The sequence below is a fragment of the Heliangelus exortis genome, chromosome 5, assembly GCF_036169615.1.
Source record: "Heliangelus exortis chromosome 5, bHelExo1.hap1, whole genome shotgun sequence".
NCBI lineage: Eukaryota > Metazoa > Chordata > Aves > Apodiformes > Trochilidae > Heliangelus > Heliangelus exortis.
The window spans coordinates 8,353,629-8,374,021 of record NC_092426.1 but is presented as its reverse complement, the minus strand read 5'-3'; the positions used below and the strand labels follow the sequence as shown (position 1 = coordinate 8,374,021).

Genomic DNA, 20,393 nt, shown 5'->3' with positions numbered 1-20,393 from the left:
TTTAAATTGTAGGTCCCAGTTCAGGGAAGCACTTGATAGCAGGAACACTATGCACATGCTTGGCATTCATCTTGGCCTCTCAAGAGCAATTTTTGAGATAGGTAAATTCACCTGACTTCAGTTTACTAAGAGAAACTCTTCAAGCTTATGGACAAAAAGATATCAATTCAAGCATTCTGACTTTTTTTTTTTTTTTTTTTTTTTAGCAATCTCAGTGCTTCAGTTTCCACATCTACTTTTTTATAAAATTCCAATTCACTGTCTCTATTTTTTTATTAGTTATTAAATAAATTTACCTGGTAGTGGGTTCTTTGGGTTTCCCAGGGTATCCCAGAAGACTACAGGCTGATGAATAAATGTAGACCAACCAGCTAATTAAAATGTCACTTCAGCTAGGCAGGGTCATCAAACATGTAAGCTATTGCATTCTCTGTTGGGTGATTTACTAAAATATCCCATGACCAAAAAATGGCCTAAATCAGATTATTATTTCTTGTTTAAAGCCCTCACAGACTGCATTACAAGGACAGCAAAAGGACCACTTCTTTCAATATATCCAATATTTTGGGTATGAACATGAATTTTTGGCACTTAAAAGAACTATTTTCATCACTTTCCAGAATCAGCTGTGCTACAGATTTCTGAATCCACAAGCAGATCTTTGTTTTCTGCTAACAGCATCAACTGGTTTGATGAGCCAAGACTTGCCAATCCCAGTGCTAAAAATGTTGTGCAAATGATATGTACAAGCATAAAAATAGTTGCTTGGTATCAGAATTGGCCTGAATGTTCCACTATTTCTTTTTGTTCCCCCCCCCCCCCCAGTTTTTTTTGTGAGTTCCTTATAGATTGAAGGGGTGACCTTGTGCCACACTCAAGAAGACTAAAAGCCCAGCAATTTTGTAATGATTGAAGGTCTTTTGTTAAAAAGAAACAAACCATGGCAGATTTGTTGTCCAGAACTGTGGCCTGGATGCTACACAGCAAAGAACATCTGCTCTAACACCCCACCTAAGGTTCTGCTGTGCATCTCCAAGTATAAATGCCAAGGTTAAGTGTAAATGCCAAGGGTAAGTGTAAAGACCATGAATAAAACCAACTACTAACATACTCTAGGAGTGTGTAGGCCTGCTCAGTGTGAGGGGCTGTGTGGTGGCAGTTCACAGAAATCATCCCTACCACTTAGATCCTCCTGGGCAGTTTGCTGGAGTCACATCCTTCCCGTGAGGGAAACGATCCTGCAAGCATCTGCAAATAAAATCCTTTATGCATGAACTTGTCAGCTTCCCTGAGGAGGCTGCCATGAGGTTTAGAGCACAGCCCATGGCACAGGCTCTCGCACAGTATATGTAGGCCCAACCACGAGCTCCAGCAGGCCCAGGACATTGCCAGTAAGCAAATCCACCTACACCGAGAAAACCCACCAGCGAAAATCAAGAGATTTGTCTTCTACAGAGATTTCCTAGCACATTCCAGAGATCTGGATTCATTCCATTGTCCTGCAAGTTCCCCCAGACTGGGTTACAACAACTGCTGGGCAGGGCTGCGGGGCACGGCAGGAGCGCAGGGGGAATGCAGCGGCTGTCACTCTATCTGGGCAGGATGCACGGCAACGGGGAGCTGCGGGCACAATGTCACGGAGAAGGCTGCCTCCCGCTCCCACCCCTCCATCGCAGGAATGTAATGTTACTTCACTTGAAGCGCTGCCAGGGAGACAGCGGGGACACCCAGCGGCTCCACCCAGTCTAACCAGATCCTCAGCTCTGAAATGAAGGATTGCCACTGCAGAGAAAGCAGCCCTCCTGCCTTCAGAAAAAAATGATAAAATGAGGAACAGCACATCTCCTTGCGTGTTCCCCTCTGCTCGCGGCTGGAAGCAGGACTCTCCCCACCAAGCCCTGAAATTCTGGTCTCACTGCCTGCTTCTGGGGGATGGAGACAAAGGACTAGTCTGTGGAATGAAGATAAAGATTTTGCTGCTAAAGGGCTTTAACAGGCCTTATTATCTGCAGGATGCTATCAGAACCAGCTTGGCCTGTGTTTAAGCTATACTCCCACCTTTGTTTTGCACTTGGTTTGGTAATGCCCCCTGTCACTGGGCTGCATACTTGTGCTGTGATGGATGTAACTCAGACTTTGAGGCCAAAAGCAGGGGCTCCTATCACAGCTGAGCTAAAAGAGCAGCTACTCTCAAATAAACAACGTGTGAATAGTTTCCTTCCATTCAAGGCACGAAAAAGATGTTTTGATTCAGCGCCTTGGTATGTTAAGCTGCCCTTGTCGGTGGTTAGAGTACTTCATTAAAAACCTTCAAATCATCTCGTCTCAAAACCTTCTAAAAACAAAAAAATACATGTAAGTTACAATCATCAGGCTCCTCGCCAGGCCAGAGACCTGTTCATGAAGTCAGCTCTTGCTTTTATCAGAAGGGATGGTATTCTGCTCTGCAAAGTACATCCAAGTGGAGAAATGTCTAGGGAATTAAGGTTTCTTACAGCCCATACTGAGCTCATTAGGATTTTACAGGGCTTATTCTACAGGTTGATGAATATCAGGGAAGATGTGGAAGAGCACTGGCAACTAAGAACACTACCATAAACACTACCATAAAAAGAGAAACTAAGAGCCCCCAGATGAAAAGGGGAGTGAATGGCTTTCCTGTGAGTGTGTGTTCGCTGATAAACCCTGCCCACAGATTTAAAACTATTAGAAGTATGCCCGCTCACACTTCACAAGAGGAGCAAAACCTTTAATGAGACTGATCAGAAAAGAGCTTTATATTTTTACAGTGATAGGAAAAATAAACTTTAAATAGACTCCATAGGACACTTCAGAGCATGAGGATAAATCACTATGATGAGGACCTGCACAGCCTTTCTCATCTTGAGTCATTTTAGAACATGAAAAGCAGAGGGGGTGTTGTTTTGTTTTGGTTTTTTTCCAAACCTTTTATTTCTTTTTTTTTCAGTTTTCAAATTGAAATTTCCCAGACCCTGGGCTAATAAGTTTCAATAATTTTTTTGTTACGTGGTTATATAGGAAATGGAATTCAGCCAGATTCACATAAGTCTTCTAGTACAAGAATAAAATATTTGCCAAAATATTTTGTCAGTCCAATATTTCATCTTTGGCTAAAAAAGAATCATGTTTCATAGGAGTAAAAGAGTCCTTGAAAAGAAGCTCTCAACCAAAGTTTGTTGTGAGAACATGATTCGAATGGTGTCTAATAAGTGGTTTATATATGACTTCATCTCTCATGGTCCACCCCTTCTGTCACTTGGTAAAACACTGCAAGTGGCAAAGTAGTGGAAAAGGCAGCCGGAGAAATGCTCGTGGTGCCCACCAGATGACCAGAGGTTCACTGCTGTTTCTCCCTACTCAATGGTTCTGTCCCAAAAGTCTAAGTTCTGTATCATCTCATTGTTTGAGTCTGACAATTGCCTGGTGGGTAGGGGTAACGTCCCCACCTGCATCTGTATGTTTACTTGTCTTGGGAAAGAATTTTCCCCTCTCTCAAGTTTTATGTGACACAATGGGTTCCTAGTGTGTGTTTTTCCTTCCTGCACAAAATCCCACAATGTTATGGTGCATGATAATTGTGAGGATGGTGTGACATTAGGACCATCTCTCGTAATTGGCAGTTGTGATCTTTTCCCAGGACTGCAGGAATTCTCTTCTCACACAGTCAGTAACAGAAGGGAGTCACTTTTTAGCAATTTTTATGTATATCCTAGCTCCTGGAGTGAAACAATTTGCTTACCACCCTCCAGCCAAATAAAGCAATAAAGACGGTCTAATCCACTGTGATCCTCAACGGTTTTATCTCCTGGAACTCTCAACAATTTTATCTCTTGGGATATACTGCTTTTACTTATGATTCTCTGCCAGTGTGGTACATCATTGCATGGATACCCAGCTAAAATCTCCCATAGTGTCACTGTCCATCTGGATGGTCTGGATTTCAAGGACTTCAGAGGCATGTTACAAATGATGTGTTCTCACTTGCTTACCAGCTTCAGAAACCCTAACAGGAACTGCCCTGCAGTTATGTGGTTATCTGATATGATGATTAGGCATGCTGTAGCATTTTTCACTTAAAAGAAATGCCTTCACTAGGCTTTGAAAAGTGAAGGCAAAGCTGCTTTCCTCCCAGAGCAAGAGCCAGTTGATTCCTCCTATCCTCCCTTTTAGCTTGATGTGAACTCAGCTCCTATCATGACTTGCCTAGAAGCAGAGGCAGGTGAGTGCCTCTTGCAGATAAGGCCCATAAAGCTCATACATATTAACCTTCCCACATTCCTTCTCTTCCTTCTCCTTGCTGATTCACCTCCCCAAGCATCCAGGCTTCTCCCTGAACTGATTTCCTGTTCCACTGACAAAAGACAGCCCTGCTCAGATTTAGAAATTAATCAAATGAATACATTTATTTAAAATGATTGTTCTGCCCATGTAGACTTGATTGGCAGCCCTGGAGGCTGAATTTTGCTGGCTGCAGAGTCAGTATAGCTTGAGGACCTGTAGCTCTAGCCCCAGGTTGTCCCAAGAGGTAGCCTAGTACTGATCCAGAGAGGCAGCAAAGGAAGTTGATTGCTTGCCCTCTCTCTGGCACATTAAAGGAGGATGCTAATTCTTGGTGCTTTTGGTGTAGAGCACATTTTCCCCTTAAGAATAGGTTTTAAGGATAAGAACAAAGGATCTATTAACATTATGCAAAAAGCCCAAAGCAGGCTTTATATAAATGGCACTTAACAGTCCAAATTAGAAAAAAAATTTTTTAGCCCAAACTCTTCAAAAGCACTGCTTTAGGAACATCACTATTAACACACATATATATACATACATACATACAGATATATAATTTTTTTTCACATTAAAGATCCATACCATCTAGGAAGATTTTTCATTTCTCTTTGCTTGACTGATAAAATTCAGTGCAGAATTAATTCCCTGATGTAGCAAGATTAATGGAGAAATGTTGCTTTGCACGTTCCTCTGGTATGCTGGGCATAGCCCCTCTTGAAACAGGAATGCAGCAAAAACACTGTAGCTTTTCCACAACCTTTTATGGGGGCTTTTATATAAATATCTGCTCTTGGAAACAGGTTTTCAGTTTCAGAGAAAGTTCCCTGGGCAACTTGTTCAGATGTAAATCACCACAGAAGAAAATATCTTTTAAGTTTTTAAATTCCTTAATGTATATGTCACACAAGAGATATGGGATAAAGGTGACAGAAAATTATTATGGGAAAATGTTTTACATCAAAGATAAAGCTAGCAGTTCCCTCACTTTGCTAAGATAAAAATCTTTTCTGTCAATAAACAGTGATGGTAGCAAAGTAGTATTTGGCACAGCTCACTTTCTCTTATTTTCATGTGGTGTAAGAGAGTTCCTTTAAAATCAGAGAGAATTTCTGGATGCACTCTGTGGGTTTACAAATACATAAAAGCTCATTTACAGATAAATTCAATCAAATAAAGAAGTTAATTAGTATAGTTCTGGTCATATAATGTAATTAAAATCTGAATAAGTGGGCTATAAACTTGGTTTTCAGCCCAAGAAAAGCCAGATTTCAAAAGAATTCAATAGGTGGCCTACCAAATTCTTCTCAAAAATAAAGTTTTGTTTCAGTTGCTATTTACTTGTCTTTTGAACATCTTTCCCCAGCAGAGGTATAACTTGCCCTGGCATTTTCTAAACGTGCAGTTGCATAAATAATTTTGCAAATCATATTTGTGAACTTACTCTTCATTGTTTAATATTAGAAATAATCAATTATATGAGGCTGAAAAACACTGGAATATTAAGTGTATGTTAGGTTATAGAATGAAAATTGAAGATTAAAAATTATTTTTGCATTATATTTTTGAAAAACAAATATTTTTTAAAATTTACTCTTTGCATATGGTTTTTAAGTGCTCATTTCCCTCTCCAGGTCATCCATCTAGCAAGCACTGAAGCACCCAAAAATAACAAACCAGCATGCTCACCTAGTAGATTAGAGGAAAACACAGTACAGCTAAGGAAACAGATTTAATTTTTATGTTTCACAGAGGCTAGTATAAACAACAGGGAGAACCCCTTTTTTTAAAGACCTATTGCTCCAGTCCTGGATTTCTGTTTGATGAAAGACAAAAAGAGCAAGAAAGTAGCTACAATGCAGTTCACTGGTGTAGTAACTGGTGAATGAACAGAGATGGGTGGAGTTGTTTGAAAGCACTAAAAGGACTATTTATTGGATTTGGTATCAGCTCTCGGGCTGATTCACAAGTTTCAAACATTGTGAACCTCTCTTTTATCAGCAAATAATGAGATCTTCTGGAAACTAGTAACTGTTTCTTTATCATTTGGTCTATGCATACACAGGTTAAATATTTTTTAACTCCTTTAAAAGAGGAGATATTCTTTTTGAAGGGATGCAGTAACATTTTTCCTGATGAGCAGCTGTGCTAGATTCAGACTAATGCATAAGGGAGAGAAAATTACATTTTGCCCTTTAGCTAGATGAAGGGGTCTCCTGAAATCAACAGCCTTGTACCAATGCAAAGCTAGGACAAGGCAAAGGAAGATCCCATGGTACCAGTTACAGTCCTTGAGATCTACAACAAGGAGGTGGAGCTGGTTCTTCTCTCAGGTGGCTTCTTCAGAGTAATTTATATCTGTGCAGCTGTAGGACAACCCAGCAGCTTGCAGACTGGCAATGACTGCTGTGATTTGCAGAGCTCTGGAGAGTTTGAGTGCAAGGGTGTAGAATGGGTGGCACTTGGAGATGCCCCTCAGTCCATCTGTAGTTTTTTCTGCACATTCTTGCAAAGAGTGTTTTAAAACCAATGGTGTTTTACTACTTATGGTCTCTCACACCCTGACTCACCCAGCAGCCCCAGTGAGGGCTCAGCTCTCTGTCTCTGAGCTGTGGTTCATTATGTGCAGCAGAGAGAGAATTTCTCTCTCCCAAGAAAGGTGCATTTGCATTCCTTGCCCCACCACCATACCCATACTGTCAAGGGAGCCAGAAAAGAAGAAAAATTGCTACAGTGAGGTTGTCCTGTCTGCTGTTTACAAGGTTGAATAATTTTCCCTTTACCATCAACAAACAAAACCACCACCACCCTCTTAATGTAACCTTTTTCAATACTGCAGTCCCAAAGTTCCCCATGAACTGAGATTTCAATAACGTTTTAGCAATGGCTGAAATATTTGCTTTTGCATAGTGCTGTTGGGGTCAGTTTTGGCAGCATTCTGCAGCCCCACTAAGTGCAGAACTTGTTTTTCCTTCATTACAAATACTTTGAACACTACTTAGTCATGCTTTGAACACTGCTATGGGGAGTCTGACCACAAGGGAGTAAAGGAAACAGAAAAGAGCTGGGCTAATTTTTGAAAGAGACAAGTACTCCTGTCTTCCAAGAAGCTAAGTGTATGGCATCTTTCAGTGCAGGGCTTGATACAGTTGGACACAGACAGGAAAAGGTCAAAGAAAATCCATATGCAGACCAGGTAAGTCCTAATTCAACAATTGCTAAATGAAAACCAGGTCCTTTTACACTTAAACACCAGGTAAACCTACACTGGTAAAATTATCTCAAAAGACTTTGAAAAGACACCAGGGACAGTGTCTCACGTGTGGGACCCAGAACCACCAACACAAAGCAAAGCACAGCAAGAAGGGTCAGGCCTCAAATGTGGATCTCCTGGGGCATATTCTTCTGCTTATGGGTCTGGTTAGGAGAAAGAGCTCTTAGTTTTTGGAATGCAGCCTGGTCAACACTTGGTGCTTGATCTTATTCTCGATCCTTGGACTTCAACTGCTCATTCTCAGAGGGCCTCTGCACTCAGGTGCAAAGTACATTATTATTGCAGGATTATTCTCTTGCAGGTGCAACCACTTCTCCAGCTGAAGGCTTCTGAACTGGAAGGTATTAGAAGGCTCTGAGGGTTTCTTGTACACATGTGGATATTACTTATAAACCACTCTGCACAACTCTGCAGCAGTAAGGGTCACTGCACAGGTATACATCTGAGGTCTGAAGAGAGAGGTCTGAACATATCTAAACAATTTCTAGGGAAGTTTAAGCTCTCCTTGCTGAGCAGTGCCAGCTCAGGGATGCTGAAATACACATTTTTCATGCATGTGTTTTTTATTAAATGCGGTTGTCAAAAAAGATGAGGGCCCAAGTTCCTGAAAAGGTGCAGCGAAGATAAATGGTTGCAAGTAAGCATTAAAAGGAGTGTGGCTACTCTGCCTAGACTAAAATCACTTGTGTAGAGCCTTCAGTGCACCCTTTAAACGAGCTGTCTGAGGGACTAGTAGCTGTCTAGCTGTGGGACTACAGTGAACATCAGTACCAATGCAGCCACTTTCCCAAGGAAGTCAGTACTTGCTGCACAAGCTGCTCAGACCCATCCCCAGCTCAGCTGGATGACACCAACTCTGCACAAGCTGCACCTCCCTGGTGCTGCAGAGGCACATCTGGAGATTCTCTTTACCTAAGCCTGGCTCTCCTGCCATGCTGCAGTCAATGTTTTCCAAGTGTGCTGGCAGTGAACTTAAATCATCTACTGCAATCTGGCAATGCCAACCTCTAATCACTTTGCTGCAGTAAAATTATGGAGATGAAAACAGCGAAGGCAAAGTGAGCACTTGTTTGCTTGATGATAATTTTCCTCTTAGTCAATAGATGGAAATTCAAATTTGTACTCTGATAAAATGCATATTCTGAAGGATTTCAGCTGGATTTATACCGGTGCAATAGGTGAGTTTGGCTTGTAATGTTCAGGTGACAACATCAGTTAACAGACTTGCTTATTTCTCTGGGTTTTCTATGAAGTTCCTGTTCAAGAAGTAGAATAGCCTAAGAACGATGCAGTTCTGGGGCAACAGTGTACCACATAAATTAAGCTAACTCTGGGTAATATCATAAAAAAATATGTGTTTATAGCTTCATGCCAGTTTCTGACTAATGCTTTTGTTTGTTGCTATAGCAAACCACACATGAAAATGATAGCCAAAAGCATGTTTATGACTAACCTTAGCTCTCTGGGGATTGAAAATATGGAATAAAAAAACCGCCACAACACACAATGTGAGGAGAACATGATAGGAAACACCTTTTTTGGCGTGAGCTACTGTGAACATTAGAAGTGAAGAACATCATGAGTGGAAAACATTAGGAAATGGGAACTGTGGGAATAACCGGCTTTAACCCACAGTGCTTCGGATTGAGCCTTTATTGCACATTGCCAAGTTGCCTCTGCAGGGCTTAGAGAACATTGCAGGAAGTCCTGGCTAAGTCTTAAGGAGGGATTTAAGCCTCAGAAGTCTGGAGAAGCTTTGGATCACACTTCAAAACATTCAGACTACTTTACTTGAGGTGATTTTTACACTCTGCCTTGACACCCAGGAAACTGCTATTCTCTTAATTAATTCCTACTACAATTTCTACTTTGGTAGCTTCCAAGAGCCTGTCCCAAGACTGACACCTCATTACACTGTACAATACCACTGTGGTGCCCAAGGAGCTCTCTGTCAGACTACTGGAAGAGGAAAAGGGAGAGAAGGATGGAGAGAGGGAGGGTGGGAGGCAGAGACAGAGAGGGGATGGGACTGCACCACCCACCCCATCAGAGGTTGAACTTGCACCCCAGTTCACTTGACTAAATCAGGTTGCCAAAGAAGTTACTGTGGGAAGGAGAATACACTATGTACCTTGCAAAGGAGAGAAAATCAATACAGCCAAATTGATTCCTAAACTAGGACAGCTTGCAACAAAGCTACATTATGTCAGACAAAATTTGTATCAGTGTTGCCCTGTTATTCTTAATAACCTCATTCTTTCTGGAGTGAAAAAATAAGAATAATAAAGGGGAGTATTACTGTGTAGTGTATAGGTCAGTTTCTATCAATATTTTCTATTGATACCAATTAGTCTGGTTCTGGCCTGCATATTGCATCTTTATTCACAGATTTGTGCTGTGCATAAAGGCATAAGATTATCACAATTCATGGCAAGTTCTTCCATCATTTATTCCAACACTCAGTAGAGAGTCTTGAAATCATATACAACTTTGTGAAGAGAGAGGTCTGGCCAAGCTTTGGTGTTCCAGGTATTTCCATGGCAGTATTCATGACAGACATCTTGACCTACCACTAGGTTAAACAGGACAGTGATATAAATGGAAGATCACAGAAGTACTGAAATTTCATTTTATGCCTACTCAAGCCCCCATTGGCCTCAATAAAACTGATATACGTCATGCTACATCGTATTAATTTTGGAATTCTGACTGATATGGCCTGAGATCAGCTCTCTCTTTTCTTTCACATGCCTTTTCAGTTCTTCATATTTGGCAGAAAATGTGTCTTATAGAAAAAAAAAGCAAAAAAAAGCTGCCAGGCTTCTTTCCCTCAAATTGAGAAGCTGAAAATAGCTTTGGGTACTGGAAGCAAAATACAGAGACTTATTTCAAAACAGCTACCTCATTTCCTGTGACTTTTTTCTCTCAAAGAGCATAACTATCCCTCTTGCACCCTCTAGGGTATCGATCACCCAGACAGGAGTGCCTGGCAGGTATCAACATCCAGCTTGGCAGTGGCAGCTTTTGGTCACGGTCACCAAGAAAGTCCCTGCACCTGCTCAGAGCACAGGGCACAAGCAGGTGAGCTCTCCCTGCCTCCCAGAAAGGAAGGTAGCAACACCGACTTGCAGAAAGTCACAAAGCAAGTTGGCAGCAGAGCCAGCAATAAATACAATCCAGATGTCGTGGATTCCACCTCCTCCCTGCACCATGCTGCCTCTCTTAGCTCAATGCTGGAAGGAAATGTTTTACATTGACTCATCCCTCCTTTTCCTTTGTCAGTAGAAATTAAAGCAGACATCTGACTGCCTGAGCCTTGAATGCTCCGATGGTTTCCAAGGCTTGCAGTGAAGTCAGCCAACATTTCTATTGAATCCAGCCCGAATGGACAACTAAAAGTGGATTCTTTGCCAACTAGCCTATGAGTGCAAAATTCATCTAAGTATGTAGAAAAATAAAAATAAAAAAGTATGTAGAAAAAAAAAAGTAATACTAATATGTAGATGCGCACTGTATAAACATACATAACTTTGCAAAGAAGCACCAATTACAAAAATACAAACACACTACTGTAACTCAGTACAACAATGAATAGATCTGCCACTGTTAAAAATATTTTTTTTTTCTAAGTTTTGAAACTAGTCTCTATACTTCCTTACTGTGTTGAAAGGTGGGGAAGTCTATCAGGATGGTTCCTGCATCGAATTCACTCAAGTCTGCTTAAGGAATGACATCTAATTAAAAGCAATTTTCCTTTAATTTCTTTTGTGAACAGAACAACCAAATATTTAAGATTTGCTCGTTAAGCTATCTAACGGTGTCTGTGTGCAGGACCACTTCCATGCATTTTTCAAGAGTGATGTAAATCTCATTTCCATGGGAGTACGTCATGTTCTGTCAACAAAATATCCTTACTGCTGTCAGCCCAAGGTGAGTCCAGATCTCTGAGCAGTTGAACACACTCTTATTTGCCTTTTTTTCCAGCCTCAAGGTGGAAGCCACTTCATTTTTCCTGCCTGTCATCATAAAAACCCAACTGGGAGCTGTAGGAGTTGTGCTGCTGTTGCTATAGCTCCATTGCCAATGTGCTGCTTTGGCTACCAAAGGGTGCATCAAGGGAGCAGGGCAAAACCGAAAAGAAATGCAGCATTTCCCATTGTATCCTTCGCTCCCTGGAACACACAATGGGTGTGACACTGGAGACAAAAACTTAAAACAGCTGTAGGTTGCCTAAAATACATGGTTCCTTTTTGCAGACCTCCCTCATTTTTCTTGACTAGAAAACAAACGTAGGTGTTAAGGGAAAGATGTTGCATACAGGTCTCTAAGGAGAAGTCTCCATCCCTCTGCAGGACAGCAGCAGGAGGTCCCACAGGTAGCAGATCAGTGCTCATGTGCAGTCACACTACCTGCCTGCACCATGAACACTTTGCAGGAACTCACATGCTGGATAATTGCATCCACAGCATTGCCCCAGCTAATGGGGATTTATTATGACTGAGAATTTCTGAGATCTTGACAATGAAACAAACCAAAACTCAATCAAAAAAAAAAAAAAAAAAGCCTTCTTTCTTCCTCTGTAAAATTGTTCCCACTATTTCCTCATTACTGCCACCTCTGTTTTGCTTGATTAGCTTGACACAAAGCTTGTAACTCCTCCGAGGCACATCCGGGTAGGTGCCTATATATCACTTAACACACTGGGGACCTTAACCTGACATCAGACTGCCACAGCAAAAAATGACATGAACAAGACTTGACAAATATGGCTGGGTTGTGTCATTTTTCTGCAAAATTTGACTGATTCGAGTGTGCCTTGGTCACAGAGACACTGCCTTCTGCAAAGCCTCTGCAAAGCAGGAAACTTCTCAGAGTTATTGCAGCCATGTGAAGGACTCTGCTCCTTGCTGCTATTTGCCAGTCCCAGCTCCCTTTCCTGGAGCACACAGGCTCTGGCTGGCTTTGCACGTGGTTCCAAGTGTGTCCAAGAGCCAAAGCTTTATCAGAATCTATCTCTGCCTCCTCACAAGAGTGGAGCTAGTGGAGGAGTTAGCGTGGTCTGTTTGTGCTGGTGAGACAACCAGCTCCTGTTTTGGATTAGTGGGTGATGGCTTTCCCTCCCTCTCTGTCCCTTATTTGGCACGTAAAAGAGAAGGATTTGAAGGAATTAGAAAACACTCGTTTTCATGGATTTTTTTACCGCTTTTACCCTCCCTCTGCTCTGGTGCAAATGAAAGCCCCAGGCTCACAGGCTGTATCCATCTGTGCTGCCCAGGGGCCTGATTTTTGTCAGCCCAGGCTATGAAATAACAGCGTGACAGTGGAGAGGTGTTCCTGCCACACCTGAATTTGCCAGAAGCTCCCTACACAGAGGACTGCTGGCAGAAGACCAGTTTTCAATGCATGTCACAGCTTGGGAGAGCGTTGCAAAAGCTTCTGCTTCCCTATCACATGGCTGGGTGCAGAGCTGCTGACTCCAACCCCCGTTTTTCAAAGCAGGGCTGAGGCTGAACATGAACTAGCAATGAGCCCCAAACACAAAGGAGTGCAAGTGAAGTAATAAAACACACTTGAGAGTGGTGGGGGCTGCAGGGTCACCAAGAACACCCCAAACACCCTGCCCACTGCTGTGTGGCTCGCTGCATACAGGCTCCACAGTGCCTGGGTCTGATGCAGCATCTACAAGTTGTTTCCCCTGGGCTAAAAAGGCTGTGGTTGCCCATATGGGTGAGAAAGGGGTTTTGCTGCATGGGGTTGTCTCATCAGTCTACATCTGTGGAGTTCTTGCCATTCTGGGATGTTGTATTTTCCAAGACTCTCTGAACAACTTGGCCTCTGAATGGACACACCCTGTGCCAAGTCCACATCATATCCCATTTGCCACACACCAGCCCATGCCCCCAGACCTGCTGTGCTCACCATCATCATCATCAGCAGCAGATGAATGATGTTCCAGGTCTCTGGGACAAGCCCCATGGACTAGGGCTGGCCCACATGGTTGAGATGTGATCCGTTCTGCAGGACCGTGACTGTTTATCCACAACAGAAAAGCAGAAAAAGGGAGAAAGGGAGACACGGAGGGAGAAGCATGGTTCAGAGCTTTTAGGAAAAAGTGCAGTCGACAGTTTGCTTGAGCTCCCTGGAGACTCCTGACAGCTGCTGGGATCTCCTCACCATGAGACCTAGGGATGATTTGTTTTTACATGCTCTGAGCACCCTGCTTTCTTTCTAAGAAACAAACTGGTATATTTAGTTTACATTAATTCTTGATCTTATCTCCAAGTGCTGGGCTTATTCTCTGGGCTTTAAGGTTTATTTAGAATAAATAAGGTTCATATACTTGGCTGGTGAGGCATGCAATGCATACATTATAATTATGTAACTAATGTGCTAACCTCTGTAATGAGCTTTCCTGGCATAACCCTGTGCAGTTATCCAAAAGCTTCTTTTTTACCTCTGAGGAAGGACAGTTTAAAAAAGAAAATAATGATTTCTCCTGCTATCTTTATCCGAACCATTTCATTCACAGATTCCTGTTAGAGTGACTGAAGCAGTTGTAAAATCCACTGTGGACATATAATCCAAATACAGAAGTAAGATCACAGTGCCATTACTAAGAGTATTCCTTTTGTTCAGTGTGGGTCCTGCCTCCATCCAGCTCTGTAAGTTATTGAAATGTCTTTATATAAATACCTGTGTGTGAAATACCTTTCAAAATTCTGTTTTACACAACTTACGCAGTCAATAATTTTGCAGCCAAACACATGCCCCCAAAAAAGTGATAGCAGAGCCTTGGAATGTATTACCCTTCATGGACACTCAAGCACTGTCTGTGCATAGGAAGCCTGATTAATAAGTTAGCATCACAACTGCACACATCATTTCTCTTTGTAAGCATCCATCACCATGAATACAAATGCCAGATGTAGTCATTCACCTGTGAAAATGCTGTTTGCTGCCAAAATGGAATCTGGATAACTGGTTATTTTAATTAGTCACTGAGTTGTGTGAACTATTTGCTGTGCAAATAAATTTTTTTTCTCATAATCAAGCCCATTATGTTAAAAAGTCAACCTGAAGGAGTGAGGACACAGTTAATATGAAAATCAATGCAACCTTTCACTTAATTATAAATCAGATGAGCTCTGGCATATATGAAAATATCTGGGATATGTTCAATGTCATTTTTGCTGTTTTTTGTCATTCTTGTAAATTATTTGCTTTTGACTGATTTAAGAAGCCAGACTAGAGAAACCTCAGCTCACACCAGGAAATACCAGCAATTGAAACCACCACCTTTCTCATTATAGTTGCATAGATATTTGGTTCCTACACCTCCCAATAAAACATTTCAAACAAAACCCCAAGCCAGCCTTTCAGATGCTTATATGGCCTGGGGTAGAGCTGCTAAACACTTTGAGGTTCATCAGAAGCTTTCTTAGTACTTTTCAGAACAGCAATGTCTAATCCCACACAGACAGTTCCCCCCTTCAGAATGTAACTCATCAGGTATCAGATAAAGAAGTTCTTGCTGTGTAGAAAAGTTGTTATTCCATTCACTATTAAACTTATTTTTGCTTCTGCATGCATGCCCTTTGACTTTCTTCTTCATGCTAAAATTTTCATTTTGGAATCCACTCCTCAAAATAATTCTTCTAAGGCTGGCTCTGTGAATTAAATGTGAATAACATGAGACGAGGAAAAGAAAAGTTCCTGCATGCACTTATTTTGAGGGAAAAGTGTCGTATCTGGATGACAGTCAAAGGGCTGGGTGCTGGGGGAAACCACACCATGAAAAAATGAAGAAATGTGGAAAGCTGAATGTCATTAACTTTCAGGGGCTGATATAGAGTATAGGGTATGTAGGAAAAATAAAGATGATTGGATTAATAAAATGTGGGATCTTTCAGGACTCACTGCAAGGTGGAAGATTTTACATCTATAACAGATGATTAAAGAATTTAGCTATGACTTGTAGAAATGGGAAGAAATAAGTGCAGCTTAAAACTTCTGCTTTTCAGTGCTGGTTGAGCGAGGCTGCAAATTTAGTGCTCTTCAAGGGGGAGGGCTGGCAGGTCAGTGGGCAGGTAGCAAGGTATGTAAAATCAGATGGCTGCCTGGTTAACAGCTGCTCCCCCAACTCTGCAAATGTCAGGCATAGCCCCCCATTACCAAAATCAAGCAGTGTTTGTCCTCTTAACTACAGAAAAGAAATAATATTTGCCCAACACTGAAGAACAGTAACCATGTCTTTGGAGTCGTGAGCATTTATCAGCAGGCTTGGAAATGATATAAACCTTATCTCCTTGTTTGTGTTTTTGAAAAACAGATAACTTTGCCCTCTGAAGACACTGATATCTTTATTGGGCAGATGAAGTGGGCTTGGTGCCTACTCTTCTTCAGGCATTTGCATTCCAGCTTCATGGAATTTCACTGGGATTTGGGCTGTTCCCTAGGCCTGGGACCCATTCCCTGCAGCGCTGCCGTCTCTGTGCCATGAGAGCAGATGGGTCCCCTATCAGTTACCTTTGCTTATTTATTGCCTACATGCAATAATAACATATTTGATTTGTTCCAGCCACCCTGGACAACATGTTTGGTCAGGTCTGGATGGTGAAACCACGGGTTCCCCTTCTCTGATAGAAAACTTTAGACCCTTCTCTGCAGTAAGGCAGTGGTTACTTCCTGATATTTGGCTATCTGTAGCCTCCCTTCAGAAAGCAAAAATGTTGGTAGGAAGTAATTAGTATGTGAAAAGTTACCTCCAACCTGCAGTTTTGTTTTTCAATATAAAATAATGAATTCCAGACTTGACCTTAAAATCTGGAGATGAGCAAATGTGTGGATTCACCAAGTTTCTCTAGGTGAAACAGCAACCCTCCTGCACCAGGGCTAGACTCAGCTATGGGTCATCCAAAGGATCTGTCTTGCCACAAGAGCATTGTTTTGATTTCTGTTCCATGTAGAGAGGTGGCAACCTACTCTTGCTAGGATTTAACCTGAGCTCTGTCATGGGTTGAATCCCCTACATTGCTCCGTGCTGCTCCACCTCTTGGCTTTGGAGGGAAAACCCTGCTGGGCAGACTGGAAGTTACAGCTAAGGGAAGTGGGAAAGGCAGCAGCTGTTAAAATGATGTTGTCAGAAAAACACTTTTCTAGTGCACTAGGGCTCAGGGATGTAGCAAACTGCCTGAAAGCCAAAGCTCATCCTTGCTCATCTGCCTGTGCCAGTGCAGAGGGACAGGTCCTCTCCTTGCTCCGAACAGGGCTAAAGTTGAGGCCTTTTGCAACCTTACTGGTTTGGATTGAACTGGCAAGACAGAGCCCAGAAATACAGTGAGATTTTTTCCAGAGGTGGAAACCCTAATTTTTCCAGTGCATATTCTGCTGCTTCCTGATGTGGGGGACATTATAGAATGCAAAAATAACTAGATGTAAAAAATAGATTAAATCTATTTACTCAAGTATTTGCTCAGAATTTAGTCAGTAACTTTCACACCTTTCAAATACACTGCCTTATGTTTTGATTATTTACATCTCCTAACGTGAGGAATCCTGGAAAAAAAAAAAATCTTAAAACCCTCAGTGTTTTACACATGCACAGGATGAACTGACTTCTTTGCCCTAGTAGAAAACTCAAGAAACAAAACAAAACAACTCTCTGTGCATTCTTAGAGGTTCAAACCAAGAGAATATACATTCCTGTGGCTTCACAGAAGACATGATACTGCAGTAAGATCCCAGTGTCCTACTCCTTTCCTCACACTGACAGTGTTAAGTGCCTGTGAAGCTCTTAGCGTGGCTTCCAGGAGGAGAGTGCCTTGGAGCACAGGTTGCTGAAGCCACTGAAGGCAACAGGAGGTTAAGTCAGATCACAGCTATTCCCCTGACCGTGCATTACAGGCTGTTGGATTTTGTTTCAGTGATGAGCTTCAAGTACAGCCAAAAGCGAATAGAGGCACGTTGACCTCATAGTTGTGAATACAGACTGAGTGTCCAAGACAATTAAAAGCAGAAAATACACACCATCTCCAACCCCTGGCAAATCAGTGCTAGAAGTTACTGCTGCCCTGGCTGACTGAAGACTTTAACACCCACGGGAGAGGAGGTTGGAAGGCAGCCACCCTCAATGGATTGCTTACAAGCACTGACTGAGTCAAACCAACTTCAGTCGGAGATTTACACATGCCTCGTAATCTAATAGTAGTTTACTTTACAAGAGTGCCACACCAAAGATAGTAAAATGCAGTTTTAGCTAACAAGTCTACATGCTTCCACAGAAAAGCTACAGCCCTCATGGAACATGTCAGCACCACATGCAGATTTATAGTGTTCAGTGTATTGCTGAAGAGTTATTGTTAACTCCATTGTTATAGAGTTACTGCAATAAAGAGTTCCAGTCACACTTGTAATTTTTAAACATAGCTAATAAAACCCAATAAATTCTGAGAGGCTAAGGTATACGCTTTCCTGTGCTGTTAAACATCTGACACTTTCTCATGCTGGACTTTTGACGTGTTAGGACAGACGTGTTAGGATAGACTTCAGATGTACACTGGCTGTCGTAGGCTGCTTTTCCTCTAATTTGCTTGGATGTACCCTTATAGTTTTTCTTTATTATTGTAAGAGACATAGCAAGACAATACTTAAAAAGTTTTCCTCAGGCATGCAACAGGTGATCACGAGCTAAGTACTGTATCTCTTAAGAGCCACCTTTCAGATTTCTGGGTTTCTTCTTTTATAAATTATACAGGAAAATTGGTTTGGTTTGGTTTTTTTGAGGGATAGACTTTTGGTGTTTTCTCATGTAAGCAATGTCTTTCCCTTTTCTATCAAAGCTTTACGAACGTGTACTTTTCATTCTTTCTACAGATACAAATGCTACTTCAAATAATCTCTATTCATGTGTTCAGGAACACAAATGAAGGCATGAGGATAGGGCAAAGAACCTAGACAGGTGGACAGGAAAAATTCCTAGCATTTTGTGAACTAGCCTCAGCAGCCTTGCAGTGAACATGAACTGGATACAGCTTCTACTGACAAGGTTATGGATCTGTTTTTTAAATGTTCCAAGGTTAATCTTAGTCTCAAATACCACTACCATACAGAGATCCTACTTCCAAGTCAGTGTATTATGATAGATATATATATTGCAAATGATATCTATTGAGATATAATAACCACACAAATATAATTTCTCTAGTAGAAGCACAGATAGTATAAAAATGGAAACGTATCTACAGGGACAACAAACCCCAGAAAACTCGTAATTGTCAGAAACCAACAACTCCACAAGTAATTTGCAGTTTGAACCCTGCAGATCACTGCAACAACTGGGACTATGTACTAAACAAGGGAGAGCTTCACTATCTTTGAGATTGTATGATGGGTTAAGTATACAGACAGAGGAAGTAAGAAAAACAACATGCGTGATCTGGAATAGAGATTACTGAATGGAGGGGTGTGTGCAGGACTAAGAACCAACATCTCCCTGGAAGCTTTGGGAGGTTTAGTGCACAAGTTTGAAACCCAGGCATTAAAAAGATAGAACAGAAAATTTTAATAAAGCTGAACACATTCATTCATCCCTGATCTCACTTCTTCCCATACATAAGAAAGAGATAAAGCTTTGCACCAGGTGGGATGTGCTCTGGCTGAAGTTCTGGCCATACTTTTGCCCAGCTGTATGGCTAAACCCCCAGCGTCTCCAGGTTCCACTTAGCAGCAGCTCAGAACATTATTTCTTTACAATGAGAATGTCCAGTTTCTGTATCAAAGGACATGAAATACGCACATCCACAACTCTCTACAATTTTAAAAGCCCACCAGCTACTGCAGATTTGTGCAATATGCATCAGAGACTGAAAAGAAAGAAAAAGAAAGTTTTGTTATAAAACTTACCAAAAAATAACTGAAGTTCTCTAGAGTTGCCCTGAAGTTGAAATAGCCCAGAACACCAGCGCAGAGCCTGCCTTCAACTCTCTTTCTCACTCCCTCTCTCTCTCGCTCTCCAGCAATTGGAAGGAGGGCTGTGCAGAAATTCAGCAAACAATTTTCCTTCTATGTCGACCGGGGCGTTCCTCTAGGGGCAGAAAGGGGATGGCTGAGCCTGGGTGAGGCTTCTTGCGATCCCCACGCCCGAGAGCGCTGTCGCAGATTACACAGCCCGTGAAATCCAATCCCTCTCTCTCTCTCTCTCCGCTAAGGCAACAGCTGTAGGGCTTCAGCTGAGGCAGGAGCAGCCAGCTTGTTGCTGCTCAGGCTTTTCCGTGCTGGGGGACACGGAGGGAAGGGGGCAGAAGGGTTTCCCTCAGCTCCCTGCCTTCTCCCTGCCGACATCTCCAGGCACCAGCGTACACAGGGTGGGGATACGGGGCAATTTCCGCGGGACTGCAAGTATATGGGATGTGGGCGCCCGCGCAAAACAAACATCTCTTTTCCTGAAATTCATTCCCAGCCTTGCTTCAGGACATAAGTGGGTAATTAACGTTATACGTATGAGTAAACCCTCCTGCAAGCAGGCACACACACAGGATGCAGCCTGTCACAACAGCGCGGTTCAAAAGGGTTTCAAGGCTGTTCTAGTGCCCTCTTAAAAGTATTTTTTTCTTTGGCATTTTTGACCATCTGTTTTAATATTTGCCAAAAAAAGATCCCCGAATGCTAAGCTGATAGACTTTACACCACATCAAGCGTGATGATGACTTGAAGGGTGGGGGCACCGATGTGCTCAGTGCTGCCTTTGCAGCCTGTCCTGACACCAACACACAGAGAAACCTGCTCAGCACCAGCAGAAATGTATTTATCAAAATGCCTTGCC

General features: G+C 42.1%; 1 protein-coding gene across 1 annotated transcript in view; it reads right to left on the bottom strand.

Moving 5' to 3' along the window:
- The window catches only part of AHNAK2 (AHNAK nucleoprotein 2), a 54,931-nt gene extending 35,320 nt beyond the window's left edge, over positions 1-19,611 (bottom strand). Inside the window, exon 1 of the mRNA XM_071745397.1 lies at positions 19,475-19,611. The gene's annotated coding sequence lies outside the window, so the exon portion shown is untranslated. The remainder of the gene's footprint in view (positions 1-19,474) is intronic.
- Between the last annotated feature and the right edge of the window lie 782 nt (positions 19,612-20,393).